The sequence below is a fragment of the Polypterus senegalus genome, unplaced genomic scaffold (assembly GCF_016835505.1).
Source record: "Polypterus senegalus isolate Bchr_013 unplaced genomic scaffold, ASM1683550v1 scaffold_34, whole genome shotgun sequence".
NCBI lineage: Eukaryota > Metazoa > Chordata > Cladistia > Polypteriformes > Polypteridae > Polypterus > Polypterus senegalus.
This window is the reverse complement of record NW_024377539.1, coordinates 53,593-71,313: the sequence shown is the minus strand read 5'-3', so window position 1 is coordinate 71,313 and position 17,721 is coordinate 53,593. Positions and strand designations below refer to the sequence as shown.

Here is a 17,721-nt window from a genome sequence, read left to right as displayed (position 1 = left end):
CGATATTGGACATTCTAAAAGAAGGATGAGAAAAAGAGGCTCTTCCCTCTACAAACATATTAGATATATAGATTTGGTAAAATTCGGCCCCTCCTTAAAAGTCAAATGGAAGAGGCATAAGCAACACAGGTCTGATATTACAACCGAGTTAATTTCTTTTTGTCCTACTGCAGTAGTTAAATTGTGTCCACCCAGGGGTGCGAGGAGAAGGAAGAGTGAAGTCAACACTTTACACAGGACTGGTGGTGAGTGCCTTAAAGAGAACCATTAGCTTCTTCAGATTAGTTCTTCTGCAATGCTACTTGTTCCCAGCTGCTTCATCCCTTTTGATCACTCATATGTGTCCCAGGCCTCACCTCACTCCGTTCCTCAGGGTCAGAAGAAATCCCATCTGCCACATTACACCCAGCTCCATTCTCATAATCCTTCTGCCAATTCTGGGGTCAATTTTCCAACTGCAGCCACATCCAGGAAAGTTGGCTACAGTGTCGTTGACCTTAAACATCTTAATAATATTTTCAGTTGTTATCACAGGAACATCAAGCTGCATGATGATGGTCTGATAGCCTTTGCCTTTAACATTCTTGTCTATCATTTTCTTTCTGATCTCCTCGAGAACTCTTTGCTTCACACAATGATAAAAGAGCAGAGTGACTACTTTTCTCCATTTAAATCGGCTGAATAACTGATTGCACAATCAGAGACATGTGTGATACTAATTAAAGAAAAGCTAGTTTGTAGAATAAGCAATACTTGATGTCTTGTCACACTTGCTTTGCTTTACTCAATGACGTATCAAAAGGCATGCAGGTCTACATGGCACATGGGACAACTGCTTTCATGTAATCACTTTTCATAGATCATACTTATTCAATGAACTGTAAGGGGTCCAACACATTTGTCCACATACACACACACACACACACACACATGCACACACACATATATATATATACTTTGTATATATATATATATATATATATATATATATATATATATATATATATATATATATATATATATATATATATATATATATATATATATATATATATATATATATATATATATCAGTCATCAGTTGTGCCAGACCCAGAAGTGACATCTTAAGGACTGGAAGTGACGTCTTCAATGGCTGGCACCAGAAGTGATGTCTTCAATGGCGCCGGAACCTAGCAGGATTTTCTGTGGATGGTCTGCAGAGGATTGAGAGAGAGAGTTAGTGCAGCTCGCCACCCCCTGCTCTGGTGTTGTACTACTATTATTCAGACCCAATAGCTGCCTCCAATCTCCCAATCGCATGTGTGACAATATACAGTATATATATGTTATGGCCAAAACCCAAAGTTTGGCCAGTTCCTGAATGGCGGCCGTTTTGCATTTTGGCCGAGAGGTGTGGCCAAAGTTCGAATTACTAGAAATGACCAGTGTATATGCTACTTTGGCTGGCTATATCTCGAAGTGACGAGAACTCCCTGATCAAAATTTGATGCGCTGATATAAGATTGTCCGCTCAAGGTGCGAAGATACTTAAAAATTTCAGATGCAGATTCAGAAGTAAGTTTTCCATTCTGCACGAGAAACTGCTTAAAGGCGGGTCTTGTTCAGAAAGCGGGGCCACTTGAGACAGCCTTCCCCTAGCCCAAACACTAATCTTAAGGTCAATAAAATAGGTCCATGATGTTAAGTCACTATTTTAGGGCTAAAATGATAACAGAAACGTGAAAACTACTTACAGTATATACCTAATCTTAACTATTGTGAAACAACCAAGTGGTGTCTGCTTTCTGAACAGGAGCCGCCAAGGCTACACTCGCAATTGCACTACTAAGTGGAAAAGAAATCGCTACTCATGCCTTTTTCTTCCGACTTTGGCGGACGCCCCATACCATTTCATTGGCCAGTCAATTTACAGCGATATTGGCCATTTCCTGCTTTGGCCAATTTTGAGTTTTTGCTGTAACACACACACATATATATATATACATAAGGATGGTCCAAAACTAACAGATTCAAGTTCTACACCAGTTTAGCTTTATTCTTTATCATAAAGACAACATGTGTTTTAACATGACAATAAACATTTAGAGGTCACTTCATTTAGAAGGTTTTATGTCATCTGAACTAACAGCATATAACTATTCCACACCTGTAGGTCTACAACATTAGCCCTGTCTTTGAAGAAACTGGAAAATGTTTGCGATGGTTTGTGACCACTCAAAGAATAAACTGTTTCTGTTCATCATCCCTGTTCAGTATGTCATTATACTTCTCAATGAGACTTACTGTATTCCACTTTCAGCTGCGTTGTTCACTACTGTCATGTGGTTCTGTTTCAGGCAGGGTTCCTCCCTTGGCTTGGGTTCGAATCCATGTTTTATGTCTTGTTGATTTTTTATTATTTTGTTTGTACTTATTTTATTTCTATTTATTTGTATTTTCTTGGGCTTTGATTTTGTCTGTATATGTATGCCTTGATTACATTCCTTGTGTTTTGTGGGTGGTTCCCCAGTAGGGTCGGGCCACCTGCTCACACTGCAAGGGACTTCCCTGAGATCTGTATAGTCGAGGACAACTTGTAGTCCCTTGTGGTTAACTTGAATGTGCTTGAGAGTGGTGAGTTTTTTGCTTTGTGATTTTCTGTGCTTATTGCATTTTTGAGTATATCTCAATATTCTGTATTGGGACTTTATTTTCGCTCCTGACTGCTTTGTGGTTCAGGCAACTTCTTTTTGCCATTTTGTGCTCCAATGAGCTTGCGTTTTGTTCTGAGCATCCTTGTTTGTAAAACAAAAATCTTTTCATATTGTATAAATTCTATGTGGCCTTCTATGTTACTATTCAGGTTTTTTGATGGGATTTCCCCCTCTATTGAGAGTTTTGGAACTGTTACAGTTAATCTTGAGACCATATATACCTGCAGAATCATTTATTTATTTGCACATGCACTCTCTTGTTGGTGGTGCAGTGGTGGCCTACTGCCTTGCAGTTAGGAGATCTGGTTCGCTTCCGGGTACTCCCTGTATGGAGTTGCATGATCTCCCTGTGTCTGCGTGGGTTTCCTCTGGGTGCTCTGGTTTACTCCCACAGTCCAAAGACATGCAGGTTAGGTGCATTGGCGGTCTTAAATTGGCCCCAGTGTGTGCTTGGTGTGTGTGCCCTGTGGTGGGCTGACACCCTGCCTGGGATTTGTTCCTGCCTTGCACCCTGTGCTGGGTGGGATTGGCTCCAGCAGACCCCTGTGTTAGGATATAGCAGGTTGGATGATGACTGACTCTTTTTTTTTTGCAGTTCCTTTTCACTTAGCTTATTGTTGTGTATTCTTGCCTATTGTTGGAAGACTCACAGAATAAGATTTTCATTATACTAAGTACATATGACCATAAAGTTGAAGTTGATGGTGAGTTTGTCATCTTCTGTCTCTTGCAGAATATCCTTGCTTAGCCCTGGGACTTCTGGCCACGGTCACTCTGTGTCATGGTGATTGTTTCCTTTATCCCAACCCACCTCGTCCAGTCAATGGTAAAGTCCCCTCAGGTATGAGTTTTCTTGTTTAAAACTTTTATGCTGTGCTATATTTGAGTCAGGTTTTCACAGAAATCGCTTCTCATTCAATCAGATGTTAATCCATTGAAATGTGAAACATGAATTATATGTTAAATGGTGAGCAAAGCAGTAAACAGTAGCAGGCATTCACCCTCACAGGAGTCAGGGGGCAGCTGGCGACAAGGGCACAGATGTGAAGGGAGGAAGGAGGGCAAAATGTTGGAAGATGATCAGGGAGACCAGGAGTAACAGAGTAGCAAGAGCATATTAATGTTTAGGTGGGCTCTGTGGGCAGAGGTGTCTGTTGTCTGTACTGTTGTGTTGTACTTTGTTATTCCAAGCTATTATTCATTTCTTCATTTGTGAACAAAGTCCCCTTTTTGTGCATTTTTGAACCCCTGTGTTCAAAGGAAGGGCATAGAGGGGAGGTGGCCACTGGGCATTTAGGCCCACATACGTATTCTAAAAAAGGGACACAAAAAAAACTGTAATGTCATTCTGCACCAGGATCTGCCAGTACTTCACCTGATAACAAAGGTATAAATCAGAGTTGAACTGACATCTTTCCAGAGGCCACTGCAAACTTCTTGAGCCATTAAGGAGCAAATTGGACACAAGCAAAAGCAAACAGATGTAAATAAGTGAAGGACTCACCTATGATGAGATTTTGTAGCTGGAAGTGTCTTTAACATTTTGAGGGCTGATTTTTTACTAAAACATAGTTTTTTGAAAAACATAGAAATCAACACTAAACATCTGTTGCTGCATGCTGTGGCTGCCAGTTTGCCAAGGATGTGTGGCAGGCTTGCTGCCAGGCTGTCTTTGTGTGGCTGGGGCAGCAGCAGTGGTCACGGTCACAGTACATTGCATTCTGGTTTCTACCTCTTATCATTGTTAAGTAGCAGTCCTCCCACACGACCAGTGCCGTAGGGGTGTCAGCTTCATGAACCTGTTCAGCACCACGATTAGCTGGGGACCAGTCAGCTGAAACTGGAACCTCACATTCGTTCAACAAGTCCTAGTCCAATTCAGAGAAAAGCGTCGTCCCACGGAGTATTTTGCTTTACAAGTCCGCCTTGATCTCTTGCCACATGTCAGTGCCATTTTTGCCATTGTTTGTGCCTTGCTACTCACGGGAGCGCAGGAAATCTCGGTCAAAACCAATGAAGCTAACTTTCCTTCTAGCAACAAGAGTCCAGTTAATACAAAATGGTTTGCTATGTCAATGTTTACAGTTGATTACCATCGTCAACTCCTCCTTTTGACAAAAGTCGACATCAGCCTTGAAAGAGTTAAGACAATCTTGAGAGATTCCACCTCTCTTCCTAAACTAGTTACACTCATCCCATACGGGGAATTCTGCCTGCTCTCTGGCACTCTCAGGTGTCTTTCTCAATGGGACTCAGAGAAACTCTAGGGCACTCTGCCCAGGGGTCACTCATGAGCACACTCTTTAAAAAATCTCAGAAGCACCCACCCTCTCTCTGAAATTGAGAGCTGATGAGTTGCTCTTTCTTTCTTTGAGAAGCTGAAGTCGACAAGCTCTTCTGTTTGTGAACCTGAGAACTGAAATCCAGTTTGCCAAGCTAAACACTGAGCCAGTCTGAAGGCTGAGATTTAGCCATTTACTTCAAGAAGGGAATTTCAGCATCAACGCTTGTATGCCAGAAAAAGTTTTCAGTGTGAAGTTGCAGATGACACAGCAAAAGGGCCTAACTGAGGAAAGCACTGCACTGCAAAGACAAAAGATCATGGAGAAGAGAGAAAGAGTGCTCTCAAATGCAAGAAGAATCCTGCTCTTGAACCCAGAGCAGCTTCAAAACAACAGCTCCACACATCATCAGACGTTATCAAACTATTTATCTGTGCCAAGATAAATAACAACTGTAAATATCAAGAAAACAGCCAGGCTCTCTATGATTTACAGTATGTGTGTCTGTCTAGTCTGTCTCCGTCCTATATTATATACTGTGTGTGCCCTGCGGTGGGCTGGCGCCCTGCCCGGGGTTTGTTTCCTGCCTTGCACCCTGTGTTGCTGGGATTGGCTCCAGCAACCCTGCGTGACCCTGTAGTTAGGATATAGCGAGTTGGATAATGGATGGATGGATATATTGTGACCACTAGCAGGCATTGCAGCACCCCAAATCCCTGACACAACTGCACAGACACAAGTCCCAGTTTACATAAAGGTTTATTAATACAAAAACTTTGCACAAAGGCACCAAAAGTGGCATATACTCAACACAACACAATTCTTCTTCTCTCTTTTCTTCTCCTCCACACCTCCCAGGTAAGCAATGTCTGTCCTATACACCCAATTCCAACTCGTCTGGATGATCTGGATGAAGTATTAGTGGTTTCTTTTATCTATCACCTGGGAGTACCTCGAGTGTTATGGCATAGCCATTGAAAGCACTTATGACTTAAATGGAAGCCCCTTAAAGTAGGGATTGTGAATCCTGGCAGCTCCCCATGGAGCCCAAAAGGGCTGCCCCAGAAACTACAGTTCCCAGCATGCCCTGTGTGTGTCTGTGTGGGAATCCTAACCCAGAGGGCTGTGATCTAGTATTTATTGGGAGAGAAAAGAAATGAATACGCTTTACACTTCATTCACCTATATTCACCTCACCCTTTGGCCACAAACACTGTTTCAGCAGCTGCCCATCATCATTAGCTATTATTTACAGGGGGGTAAGCTTTGGGATGATGGTGTGCTTGGTGTCTCCATGATATGGATAAACGACCTCCATTTTACTGTTGTATGTGAGATCAGCATTGGACAAGTTATCTCAGGGTTAACGGTGAAGCAGACCCAAATTGCCAGTCTACCTTCAAGAATATGTCTTTGAAAAACATACAAGAAATATTTATTCATACACTTTGATTAATTTTGTGGTTTTGTAGCCCACCCGCCTCTAGTCTGTAGCCATGATCAACTAATGCAAAAAAAAGCAGCCGCGCTTGTGCTGGTGCTTCAAGACAAATCTCTAAGATACATCCATCCATCCATTATCCAACCCGCTATATCCCAACTACTGGGTCACGGGGGTCTGCTGGAGCCAATCACAGCCAACACAGGGTGCAAGGCAGGAACCAAACCCCGGGCAGTGCACCAGCCCACCACAGGCTCTAAGATGATCTTTATATTTGAAATGGTCATTACCTTGAGCCAGTTGATCTCTGAAATGGAGAAAAAGTGACTTAATTATGTAGTAATTTGTACAGGTGTATAAAAACCTCTTATTCTTTTCAGGTTGCATGGATATTCAAGGTGTGTTACACCCCACTGGTTCTAAATGGATAAATGAATATTGCTACAGATGTGTTTGTACCAGAAAAAAAATATCATGCTGCAATACACGTAAGTAACTTCTTTTATTGATGGGGGAGACTAAATTGTTGCACGTTCCCTCAGGAACCATATTGGCTAGTCTTAATAAGACTCTCAAAGCACCAATGATGCTTTCTAATAACATTGCATATACATTTACACTCTGATTTTTCATATAAACAGAATGAAAGAGTTAAAGAAAGGCCCAGAATAATATATAATTTTTGGAATATCTAGTTATTCATCCATCCATCTATTATCCAACCCACTATATCCTAACTACTGGGTCACGGGGGTCTGCTGGAGCCAATCCCAGCCAACACAGGGTGCAAGGCAGATGCTCATTTTAAAAAAAAAAATTGAATATAGGCAATAAAAAAAGTTCAGGCAATCCAAAAGATACAGAAAATAATAAGAAATGTCAATTAATTCACAAACAGTACAAAATTGATGAAAGATTAAAATATATATGAAATACAATTTGTGGAATTAAACGAAAGGACAAAGAAGTAAATGCATAGCACAAATCAAAAGGTATGGTATGTAAATTAAAAATTTTTAATTTTAAAATATACTTTAAAAAAAATGATCTTGTACCAGAAAAATTATAAGACAATGATTTCATTGATCGTAATATTATTTATTAAATTATCAAACAACCACCGTAATTACCGATAAAACAAATTTCTTTTGTTGACAAAATAACATGTAACAATGAAAACAAACTTACCAACTATTAGTGTTCATATGCAGCCAATCATACATGATAAGCATTGAACAGAAATACTTATTAACACTAAGCTGCATAATTTCACCAATGATTTAATAACCTTTCATGGAAATTCAGAATCAGCAGAGTAAAGAAAATTTCACAAACAGTATTAAATCACTAAAAGTACTGTATTTTAAGCACAAAACCACAAAAGCAAAAGTCAATTTCAAAACCAAAGCTCAAAACAATTTGCCTTAAAAAGACAGTAACAAGAACCTAACTGTTGAAATATGATCATTGGCTTAACAGACAAACCTACTTCAACAATAGCACTGAATCGGCTGCCAAGAAAGCATCTTGAAATGTTGTCAGTCAATCAAAGTGGTGGGGCAAATTCTGGAAAATACAGAGTTCTGAGTAAAATAGATAGACACAAATTTAATGCACATAAAAATGTCAATTCTACGAGGCAATAAACCTTTATTATACGAGATGTGTCACAATAATCCATACCAAACATCGGAAGTTTACTTGCGTTATACTAACTATAGCTAGTTATTTTGTTAAGAGCATTGCTGAGTGCCAATTTTCCAGTCTTTTGAAAAACACCACACATCCATCCATTATCCAACTCGTTCTATCCTCACTGCAGGGTCACGGGGTCTTCTGGAGCCAATCCCAGCCAACACAGGGCACAAGGCAGGAACAAACACCGGCAGGGGCAGCCCAACACCACACATAAAGTATAAAATATCTGGACTGTTCTCCACTCAACTTTCCTTATACCCGTTACGTAAACTTCAAAACTGTGTGTTTCCTGCAAAATTTCAATCACATATCTTTGTTTATAATGCAAGTTGATATGGCAAAGAACAAGTTCCGGTAATCCGATTAAACTGAACTTTCAACTATGATTGTTTTTTTGTGGTCAGTAATATACCACTTCCAGTCACTGGATCCAGGTAAAATTGTATATCTAACGATAAGTAATGATCAAACAAAATTTAAATTATTTATCCCTATTTATATAATGGTAGTAATGCATATATAACAGTGCTGATACCTGTTAAGATATCATTTGCAGATTAAGGTGACATTCTATTTCTATGTGTTTCTTAACGATGATGTAAAATTTCAATTATTTTTCTCTTCTTATAATGCAGTTTCACATTAAAAACTACTATACAAAATTTCAATTAATTGTTTATTTAAACTATGTACCAGGTTATTTGAAAAATTTTGAAATGTGTTCAGGTATAAAGTATCACTTCTGGCTGAGGTATGTTGCCCAAAAGTTGATAGAAAACTAACATTTTGATATAACACCAATTTGCCAAATTTCATTTACCTAGCTCAAAACGTTCATGTTGTCCACACACACACACAGACATAATTTCAAAAATGATCAAAACGTGTTCAGGAGGACATGAAATGTGGAGATTCATCAAAATTCGAAAAGTTGAATTTTTTCACAATTGCTATTCTGCCTTTATATTACATAGCAAAATACCGCGGCAGGCGGAGAGTAGTGTGTTAAAGAAGGAAAGAGAAACAAAAGGAAACATTTTGAAAATAACGTAACATGATTGTCAATGTAATTGTGTTGTCATTGTTATGAGCGTTGCTGGTATACAGGTGTGGCAGAAAAGTAATGAGACTGATTTTTTATTTACCAAAGTTTTTATTTTTTTCAAACATCAATGTTATCCCCTTCAAAGTAGTTCCCTTGGGCAGCTACACACCGATGGAGACGTTGTTCCCACTGTTGGTAGCAGCTGGAAGTCTTCAACGGTATGGTCTTCAGCATGTCCGTTACACTCTTTTGGATGTTTTCTAAAGTCCGAAATGAGCGTCCTTTGAGGACATTTTCAGTTTAAGAAAAAGGAAAAAGTCAAACGGACTGAGGTCAGGTGAATAAGGGGGCTGGGGAACCACAGGAATGCATTTTGAGGTCAAAAATTCTGTTATGGAGGGCAGTTTTTCGGCACCATTTTGGCACAGACCTTTCACATGTGCAAATGTTCAGTCAAAATTTGATGAACGGTAAATCTGTTTAAATTTAATTGTTCACTCAACATTTTTAAAGTTAAACGACGGTCTGATCTCACACGTTCGATGTTTTCATTGGTTTTCGAAGTTGAAGTCCTCCCTGAATGGTGTTCATCTTCAACGTGTTTTCTGCCTTCCAAAAATGATTTGTGCCAGCGAAAAACTTGAGCTCGGGATAAAGAATGTTCCCCATAGGCCTGTTTTAACTTTTCAAGCGTCACACTTGCCGTTTAATGGCAGCGTTGCTCCAAATTCCGCTGTTCCATTTTGTGTGGCGCAACCAAAACACAATTAAGCTAATAGCAGTCACAAAAATCTAGTAGTTAACGGAAGGAGCTGAAACTCGCACTGAGCTATGGGAGGTACTGATACACGTGCTCTATCAAGGACAACAGCGCAGCATTGCCAGATCGCCTGCAGTGTTGCCAGTCTCATTACTTTTCTGCCACACCTTGTATATATACATATATATATATACACACACATATATATACATATATATGCATATACATATCTACATATATACACATATATATATATGTGTATATATATGTATATATATATATATATATATATATATATATATATATATATATATTAAGGGTGGACTTGATTAAAAAAATTAATCTAATTAATTAGAGGCTGTGTAATTCATTAATCGAATGTAATCACACATGAAAATTTGCCCCAAATCACACATTTTTTTTAATTTAAAAGGGTTTTAGTGGTCGACAGAATCAAGTAATAGACATGGACATGAATATTGTACACTCAAGCTCTTTTAATTTCTGAAAAAAAAATGCATTTAAACTGCATTTCAATTCAAAACAGAAACAAAAATATTCCTGGCTAAAATTGGGCAGACTTAAAAATAAAGTGGTATTTTAAGTACTTTAAGTACATTTTCAGAATGGCATTGTCTTTAAATAATAATAACAAAAATTTCAACATAAAGTGCAGTTTTTCTTCTTAAAAAAATAAGTCAGAAACATAAAAGGTAATTTGACCAGCTTCACCTTTAAACTCTGAGTAACCTTAGCCAAAATTATTTTGTACATTAGGCTAAAACAGTGTGATCATTGAACATTTTGTAATTAGATGTAATTAGAATTAGTAACGGTCACGGAAGTCCAATGATCCCCAGTAAGAGCCACAAAGTCCGCTTTCTGTAATGCATCTAATTTTGCTTGCTTTTCAATGTCATAAAGCTGTTGAATTTTACTTGAAATACGCTAACTGTAGCACATTTTCTAACCCTCTATCTGCCACCACTGTTAGTGGTCTACAGCAATGTATTTTGTGAGAGAATTTGTAAGTTTGACCGATGTTGACTTAGGAATTTTGGTCCTGAAGCCAGTCATTTCATGAGGTTTGGGCTGCCGACACCTTTTGTTGGTACTCGAACCCGTACTGCTAGTGCTAACAGCATACACAGTTTCTGTGCTCTCTGTAACATGTTTTGCATTTAGATGGAACCGTAAGGTTAAAGTGCCTCGGTGGTATGCAAACTCCTTTCTTCCGACTCTTACATTTTGTAGCTCTGATGTGTGCAACAATGTAATCGATGTACCAGGAAATCATGCATTGACAAAAGTTCCCCTTTGCTTGGAATGCAAAGTGTGATTAAATGCGTTATTTTTTCTGGCGTTATGGAGTACATGCATCGAAGCTTCTCAGCAGTGCTTGTGCTAAGAAAAGGAAACATTTTAAAAATAACGTAACATGATTGTCAATGTAATAGGTTTGTGACCATTATGAGTGTTTCTATCATCAAGGATTTGATTAGCATTATTTCTTTCAATCAGGTTCGTATTTGGAGGACATGTTGTGTTCAGGTTTATTCCGTGTTTGTCAACCGTTGTAAAGATAACAGGTTTCATTCATTGAAGTGTTCACCACCCAAATCGGAACTCGTGAATGCAAGATGTGCAACAGGCAATCCCGGTAGTAAGTTGTGGAAATTGCCTGCGAATATTTAGTGGTAGCGTGTGTATGAACTTAATTTAATCTTTTCCAGTCCTGCAAAGTCAGTTGACACGAGCCTTTCGGAGTACATGCATCGAAGATTCTAAGCTGTGCTATCTCGTGCGATCTCGCGATGTCCCGGCTTTATTTAATGTTAGCTAAGACCCGCCCTTAAATGTTTCTTGCTACAGCAATTTTAACTACGTTACAAAGTGATCCAAAGTCTCGTTTATACCTCGTGTCTTCTCAATAAACTTGTATCTCTCGAATACCATACTCGTCGTAGGCATGACAAACGGCAGCGGGAGTGTGTCTATAAACTTAATTTAAACTTACGGTTCACACCGTGCTTTGTTTCCGCAATAGCTGCACTTATGAAAATGCTTGTATGCACCACTCGCTTCCTAATCTTTTGCTGCCTTCTCAATTGTGAAATGGCGTTTTTTGTTCAGCGCTCTTTGGAGCTCTTCCTTGTTCTCTACGTACTTACGTAGGAGGCGCGATGACCCGACATGCAACTCCACCTCCCACGGCCATCAAGCTCAGTCCATTACAGTATATGGACAAAAATACGTTCCAGTTATGACCATTACGTATAGAATTTCGAAATGAAACCTGCCCAACTTTTGTAAGTAAGCTGTAAGGAATGAGCCTGCCAAATTTCAGCCTTCTACCTACGGGAAGTTGGAGAATTAGTGATGAGTGAGTGAGTGAGTGAGTCAGTGAGGGCTTTGCCTTTTATTAGTATAGATATGTATATGTATATATATATATACAGTATGTGTTTCTGTATATACAGTGGTGTGAAAAACTATTTGCCCCCTTCCTGATTTCTTATTCTTTTGCATGTTTGTCACACAAAATGTTTCTGATCATCAAACACATTTAACCATTAGTCAAATATAACACAAGTAAACACAAAATGCAGTTTTTAAATGATGGTTTTATTATTTAGGGAGAAAAAAATCCAAACCTACATGGCCCTGTGTGAAAAAGTAATTGCCCCTTGTTAAAAAATAACCTAACTGTGGTGTATCACACCTGAGTTCAATTTCCATAGCCAACCCCAGGCCTGATTACTGCCACATCTGTTTCAATCAAGAAATCACTTAAATAGGAGCCGCCTGACACAGAGAAGTAGACCAAAAGCACCTCAAAAGCTCCACATCATACCAAGATCCAAAGAAATTCAGGAACAAATGAGAACAGAAGTAATTGAGATCTATCAGTCTGGTAAAGGTTATAAAGCCATTTCTAAAGCTTTGGGACTCCAGCGAACCACAGTGAGAGCCATTATCCACAAATGGCAAAAACATGGAACAGTGGTGAACCTTCCCAGGAGTGGCCCGACCAAAATTACCCCAAGAGCGCAGAGACGACTCATCCGAGAGGTCACGAAAGACCCCAGGACAACGTCTAAAGAACTGCAGGCCTCACTTGCCTCAATTAAGGTCAGTGTTCACGATTCCACCATAAGAAAGAGACTGGGCAAAAACGGCCTGCATGGCAGATTTCCAAGGCGAAACCACTGTTAAGCAAAAGAACATTAGGGCTCGTCTCAATTTTGCTAAGAAACATCTCAATGATTGCCAAGACTTTTGGGAAAATACCTTGTGGACTGATAAAACAAAAGTTGAACTTTTTGGAAGGCAAATGTCCCGTTACATCTGGCGTAAAAGGAACACAGCATTTCAGAAAAAGAACATCATACCAACAGTAAAATATGGTGGTGGTAGTGTGATGGTCTGGGGTTGTTTTGTTGCTTCAGGACCTGGAAGGCTTGCTGTGATAGATGGAACCATGAATTCTACTGTCTACCAAAAAATCCTGAAGGAGAATGTCCGGCCATCTGTTCGTCAACTCAAGCTGAAGCGAACTTGGGTGCTGCAACAGGACAATGACCCAAAACACACCAGCAAATCCACCTCTGAATGGCTGAAGAAAAACAAAATGAAGACTTTGGAGTGGCCTAGTCAAAGTCCTGACCTGAATCCATATGAGATGCTATGGCATGACCTTAGATAGGGGGTTCATGCTAGAAAACCCCCAAATAAAGCTGAATTACAACAATTCTGCAAAGATGAGTGGGCCAAAATTCCTCCAGGCGCTGTAAAAGACTCACTGCAAGTTATCACAAGCGCTTGATTGCAGTTATTGCTGCTAAGGGTGGCCCAACCAGTTATTAGGTTCAGGGGCAATTACTTTTTCACACAGGGCCATGTAGGTTTGGATTTTTCTCCCTAAATAATAAAAACCATCATTTAAAAACTGCATTTTGTGTTTACTTGTGTTATATTTGACTAATGGTTAAATGTGTTTGATAATCAGAAACATTTTTGTGTGACAAACATGCAAAAGAATAAGAAATCAGGAAGGGGGCAAATAGTTCATCACACCACTGTATATATATGTACAGTGGTGTGAAAAAATATTTGCCCCTTCTGATTTCTTATTCTTTGCATGTTTGTCACACAAAATGTTTCTGATCATCAAACACATTTAACCATTAGTCAAATATATAACACAAGTAAACACAAAATGCAGTTTTAAATGATGGTTTTATTATTTAGGGAGAAAAAATCCAAACCTACATGGCCCTGTGTGAAAAAAGTAATTGCCCCTTGTTAAAAAATAACCTAACTGTGGTGTATCACACCTGAGTTCAATTTCCGTAGCCACCCCCAGGCCTGATTACTGCCACACCTGTTTCAGTCAAGAAATCACTTCAATAGGAGCTGCCTGACACAGAGAAGTAGACCAAAAGCACCTCAAAAGCTAGACATCATGCCAAGATTCAAAGAAATTCAGGAACAAATGAGAACAGAAGTATTGAGATCTATCAGTCTGGTAAAGGTTATAAAGCCATTTCTAAAGCTTTGGGACTCCAGCGAACCACAGTGAGAGCCATTATCCACAAATGGCAAAAATATGGAACAGTGGTGAACCTTCCCAGGAGTGGCCGGCCGACCAAAATTACCCCAAGAGCTCAGAGACGACTCATCCGAGAGGTCACAAAAGACCCCAGGACAACGTCTAAAGAACTGCAGGCCTCACTTGCCTCAATTAAGGTCAGTGTTCACGACTCCACCATAAGAAAGAGACTGGGCAAAACGGCCTGCATGGCAGATTTCCAAGGCGCAAACCACTGTTAAGCAAAAGAACATTAGGGCTCGTCTCAATTTTGCTAAGAAACATCTCAATAATTGCCAAGACTTTTGGGAAAATACCTTGTGGACTGATGAGACAAAAGTTGAACTTTTTGGAAGGCAAATGTCCGTTACATCTGGCGTAAAAGGAACACAGCATTTCAGAAAAGAACATCATACCAACAGCAAAATATGGTGGTGGTAGTGTGATGGTCTGGGGTTGTTTTGCTGCTTCAGGACCTGGAAGGCTTGCTGTGATAGATGGAACCATGAATTCTACTGTCTACCAAAAATCCTGAAGGAGAATGTCCGCCATCTGTTCGTCAACTCAAGCTGAAGCGATCTTGGGTGCTGCAACAGGACAATGACCCAAAACACACCAGCAAATCCACCTCTGAATGGCTGAAGAAAAACAAAATGAAGACTTTGGAGTGGCCTAGTCAAAGTCCTGACCTGAATCCAATTGAGATGCTATGGCATGACCTTAAAAAGGCGGTTCCTGCTAGAAAACCGTCAAATAAAGCTGAATTACAACAATTCTGCAAAGATGAGTGGGCCAAAATTCCTCCAGAGCTGTAAAGACTCATTGCAAGTTATACATAAGCGCTTGATTGCAGTTATTGCTGCTAAGGGTGGCCCAACCAGTTATTAGGTTCAGGGGCAATTACTTTTCACACAGGGCCATGTAGGTTTGGATTTTTTTTTCTCCCTGAATAATAAAAACCATCATTTAAAAACTGTATTTTGTGTTTACTTGTGTTATATTTGACTAATGGTTAAATGTGTTTGATGATCAGAAACATTTTGTGTGACAAACATGCAAAAGAATAAGAAATCAGGAAGAGGGCAAAGAGTTTTTCACACCACTGTATATGTATTGTGGAAAATGTACCCCCAAACACAGACAGACTGACACCAGGATGTCCAAAGCACACTCCTTTTTTTTGTTTTTCCACTGCACCACAATGCCTTCTCTCACCAACTCTCTTTCCCTTCTTTTTCTTCTTCTTCTTTCTTTCTCTTTCTCTCTCTCAACCTCCTTCCTCTTCCTCACAAACTTCGTCTCCTTCCTCCCAACTCTGGCTCGTCTACTAGAAGGAGGCGGCCCCTTTTATCATGACCCGGATGAGCCCCAGGTGCTCCCCTTGACGTCACTTCCTGGTGTGGCGGAAGTGTCAGGAAAGCACCTAGAAGCACTCCGGTCTTCTTGAATATTTCCGGCAGCACTTCCTGGTGTGGCGGAAGTGCTGCCATCCAGGATTCCCTCACTGTCTGGGCGCCCCTGGCGGTGGCCACGTCCTCTCACGAATGTCCCAATGTATATGTATATATTGTGAGCTGGAGGGCTGATCGCACCCCAAATAGAGACATACGCCCCTGGGAAAACCACAAACCTTGAAACACTGACTACTCTCACATTGCTCCTTACCCTTGTACTATAACGCATAATACAAGCCTCGCGCGGTACTCCGCTGCCTTAAAAGCCGTGCGCAGCACCTGTCAGATTTGGAATTGATTGTTTGCTTTTATCTCTCTCTGCTCATGGCGGAACTGTCATCTCTGACTTGTCATGGAGTACGTTTAAGCTAATGTGTTTGCGGTGTTTGAATAAAAATCCTTCTTGTTTCTACGACCTCCTGTGTCTCTGTGCAAATCTGTGACCCAAGCGTGACAAGTGGTACCAGGAGTGGTTGCACAGATGGATGCCACCGAAGACTTATTTCAGAGGTCTAAAACTTATGCACTTAAAGACTGGAAACTAAACATGTGCAAATCTGTGACCCAAGCGTGACAATATATATGTATATATATATGTGTACTAGCAAAATACCAGCTTGCTTGGCAGTGCCTTAAAATTTTTATTAAGAAGAAAATGAAACCTTTTTAAACTGAAGGAAAATATACCAATAATTATTTGTTAAGGATCTCTTTGTATAACACGTTGTCAGTTTGGCTCTCGGTTGTAATATGACTAAGCTGTGCGCTAAGCTTACTCTTGTACATGCAACCTCAGTTGCGACAGTATTTGCAGGACTTGTGTTGAAGTGACATTCGGCATCTGTCAAGCGTTGTAAGCACACAACCGGTTTCATCGATAACTTCACATCCAGCTTTTGAGAGTTTAAACATTCATAAACATCAAAATGTCCACTACTGAAATCGTCACCTGTCAGTCTAAGATGTTTAAGAGGCATTGGCGGTTGTTGAAAGGTGTAAAATATTTGGCCATTTTGGTACACTTGAAAGTGACAACCGAACAATTCAGCGGCAGCCATCAACTCACATGCAAAACCATAGGTGAAGGGCTTAAGCATTTAACACTTCTAGTGCTCCTGTGTAGTATAATTTTCTCCTGTACCATCATCAGTCCACACCTTGAACCTGTCCCAGTCATTCAATACATAAGACACAATGTTCCTCCGGATATCAAGTGTGAGCCTGATATGGCCGTGCAATATGTAACAAAGAGAATGGAAAAGGTAGGTGCCATCTCCGGGCATGGAAACCACTTGGTAAGTGACAGTTCTTTGATCGATGGTGATCACCTCGATAGACATGTTAATGGGGGTACGGTTGGAATGATAAATGGGTGCCTGAACAATGTAAAATAAGTCTAAAATACCTACACAATAACTATAATCATAATAAATGAACAATAAAACAGGGGAGAAGCCGTGGATTAAATAAAAAGGCTGTAGTTATCAGCAGGGAGACGTGAATCCCGTGGCAAAGCAAGGAAGGGAATGTAGAGACTGGAAGAAAAGACGGCCTTATATAGGCAGGCAGCCAACAGCGTGGGAGGCGTTGGAATGGGTGACCCAACGGCACCTCACACGGTGACCGAGCTGCAGGCTATGGACGTATATATGTACGTAAGTAGGATTCAGTTAGCCTTGGGAACCCGCGTACCAAATTTCTTGAAGATGGGCCCATAAGTAACAAAGACCGTTGAAAAGTTCAATATGGCGGCC

The 17,721-nt window shown here is 40.1% G+C and overlaps 1 long non-coding RNA gene across 1 annotated transcript; it reads left to right on the top strand.

Moving 5' to 3' along the window:
- The first annotated feature begins 3,443 nt into the window (after positions 1–3,443).
- LOC120519337 lies at positions 3,444–6,877 on the top strand. Its single transcript, XR_005631445.1, has 2 exons — positions 3,444–3,537; positions 6,800–6,877. It is a non-coding gene; the product is annotated as an uncharacterized LOC120519337 (long non-coding RNA).
- Positions 6,878–17,721: the final 10,844 nt, after the last annotated feature.